Source organism: Lycium ferocissimum, chromosome 4, assembly GCF_029784015.1.
Source record: "Lycium ferocissimum isolate CSIRO_LF1 chromosome 4, AGI_CSIRO_Lferr_CH_V1, whole genome shotgun sequence".
Classification (NCBI taxonomy): domain Eukaryota; kingdom Viridiplantae; phylum Streptophyta; class Magnoliopsida; order Solanales; family Solanaceae; genus Lycium; species Lycium ferocissimum.
In genome coordinates, this window is record NC_081345.1 from 43,207,306 (window position 1) to 43,210,784 (window position 3,479).

Below are 3,479 nucleotides of genomic sequence, written 5' to 3' on the forward strand. Positions count from 1 at the left end.
AGGAAAAGCGAACATCTGATAGTTGAGGTGTGTTTTGCAAACTAGTTAGTGATAGTTTAGGTAGGAAACTCAAAAAAAGTGATACTTGAGGTGTGTTTTTGGCCCTTAACCCAAAGAAAAATAAATCAGAAACAAAAAAGTCTTGTCGTAGCCCCATACTTGGCAGCCTATTTAGAAAAAGTTGAACTTTCACTAAAGTCAATTAACTATATTTTTTAATACAAAAATTACATAACTTTGCTCTTACCAACAAAAAAATCACATATGCCCGAAAATTCAACTTTTGGTGGGTAATACTTTTTTGACATTTTTTTAATAAAAAATTCCAACCCGACCCAATCCAAAACACATAACCGATGGGTAGTAGTAATCTTTTATTCTCTTTTCTTATTTTTAGTCGAATAAATACAAATTCAATTAAAGATGACCGATACAACCCTAGCGTATCCGACCAAAACCAATATGCAGAAAAAATAATCAGTTTTATTTTTGAATTATGCGAAGTGGTTCGGATTTGCTCCCAAAATTGAATAACAAAAGTAGTAGCAGAATTAAATTAAATTTGGGATAACAAGGTTGAGTATATACGAGTGGGGAAGGGAAAGCGGTGTATGAGCTTTTTGACTTTTCAAGGAAAGTGAAGGTATCAAATCACTCAGTGACGTTTACATAGTTTTTTCCACCATAGTTTGGCCTTTGTTCTCGAGTAGCTTTCTGTTAGGTGCTTGCAGGTCACACATCACTCTCCCCTTTCTTTCCTAATGCAGATTAATTAAGGCTAACAGGTGGTCAAACTCTCATTACCACAAAACCAAAAAAGAGATTTAGTTATGATTTTTGTTTTATCCTCTCTTCTATTAGAAAGGCTAATGTCAAAATAGAGTGTATATTCGACTGTATATTAGGTATACTGTTGTACATCACGTAGTGGAGGTTATTAGAGTTAGTTAGAATTGTGATCATTAGTTTCTTAGGTGGTTTTGAGTGTAATGATCTGATGTATGCTAGCTGTACGGACTAACTACTCTACAAAAATCTCATTTTCCCTCCATTCATGTAATTCAATTCAATAAAGTGAATAAGAAAATCTTCTCTCTACTCGATCTCTCTCAACTGCCTTCTCCATGGTCTAGTGCAAAGCCTGATCATGGATTCAAATTTATTAATTATCACAAGTGAAAAAGGACGAGAGGAGGTCCATACTTTCTTGACACGAGCATATTAGTAAAAGTTTTAAATGAGCGACCAACTGTAGTAGATAATTGACCACAGAACCAATTGATTCGATTTAATGATAGCAAACATTTTTTAACGGAGTTCAGATACGTATGATTTGGAAAAGGAAAATCCATATGATAAGTTAGTGTACAAAAAATTAAACCAAGAGCATGTTAGGTTCGTAGCCTTGGCGTACACCATCTTAATCAAGAACGGTTGACTTGGTAATTTTAATAAACAACTACATGTTGGGTTTAAAGTCACAAAGTGATGGACTTTAAAGATGAAGTGTGAATTGAGAGAAATGAAATTTTGGAAAAGTAACTTTTTATTGTTTAATTTTCCTTTTCCTAATATTAATTCATGCATTATTTAATATATATATGTCTTGTTTTTTGAGGGGCCTAAAGCCGTTGCTTTAGTGGGTTTTGGGTTGAGCCGCCCCTGGCTAGCAACATGAAGGGGAATTTGATAATGTATGTATGTTAAACATATACGCCGATAATGTTCTAGAAATTAATACTTGAATATTGACAAACATTTTGTCAAAATGCTCGAGCAACCTAACAAGAGGAACATTACCTTGTATAGCAACCAAAGTAGTAAATTCTTACATATTTCGTCAAGAAACTCTGCAAAAACCCCATATTGAAAGAATAGCAACCATTGTTTTTTTTAAACTAGCTTTAGCGTACGTGTGTTGCACATGTCGATAAACTATAAATTTTGTACGAAAAAAATTATATTGTAAAATAGCAATGAACATCAAAATAGATGCAACATTCATTTAAATGACAAAATAATACTATTACATTGACTCAAATGTTGTGTTTGATGGATCTAACCTAATATCTGTGACATCATACAAAATTACATTTGCGTAGCCATATTTTTAAATTACACCCCGCATAGTCACTTTTTCACGGTATACAACAACAATATACAACTTTATGCGCCCGGAGTAGATAATGTATCAACCTTGTATAAAGGTGTATAATAATGTATAAGACTAGTATACAATATTATACAAACTTATACGAGAGGTGTGTATACATAAGAGGGGTTTATACATAATGTATAAGAGGTGTTTATACACACTTCTATACCATATAAAAATGTATAAAACGTGTTTATAAACGCTTAAACGAAATTCTTTTGGTATGGGTTTCTCATGGGTGTTTCTACCATGGATGAAAGGGCAAAATTCCAGTGAAGCATTTGGAGAGAAGCAGAAGAATTTAATACTCCAGTGTATTCCTCTTTCCCATTGTCCGTTGGTTTGAGCTAGGGTAGTGGGAAGGAAAAAACAGAAGAGTGAAAAAGTGGCTATAGCGGGTAATAAAATAAAGATGGGTTAAATCGTGTAATTATTTTGTCATAATTGTCATACAGTGTTATTTTCCCAAAATTAAATTGTGTTTAAAGTAAAAAGTAATAAAAAAAATTTGACAAAAATATCTAACGATTATGAACACCCAGAAAAGAAAAATTCTAACCCTTCTTTGCCTTCAACTCTGTGATGTAGTGATAGCTAAGGCCCTGATGTAGCAAGGTAGAAGAAAATCAGCAGGACATTTAAGAAAATTTATGCCACGAATCAACCAAATCCCTCGGAAAATGAGAAACAACCAAATCATCAATTGCACATCTAGCTAGTAACGATATCCTTACTTAACCTATATAAATTATAAAATAAATTTATATTTCAATAAGAAAAAAATCTAAAAAGTGAACTACTGAGTTGTGTACCATGTGTATACTCTACGCTATCAAGCCCTTTACTAATTCTTAGGTGATGCCCATTAAAATTATGACTATCACACCAAGGGGTTGGTGGAGTACTGGGACTTAAACGCTTATTTATGTAATTCGAAATACAAGATGATAACATTCATCAAATATCTTGCATTTACCCTACTCACTACATTCATGAGATTTGAAAAGGTGTTGCCGGTCAACAATGAAAGATCTACAGGATAATTAAAGACTCATTATCCAACAAATTAATCAATCTTACTCAAGTTTGACAAATCAAAAAATCGACAAAAATAAAATAAAATAAAATAAAAAACTACAAAAATCGAACTAATAAAAAATGACTTAATTGGTTTGATTAGGTGCTTGTACTTTAAAAAAATAACTAAAATTAAAGACTACAGGATAATTAAAGACTCATTATCCAACAATTTAATCAATCTTACTAAAATTTGACAAACCGAGAAATCGATAAAACAAAACCTATAGAAATTGAACTAATAAAA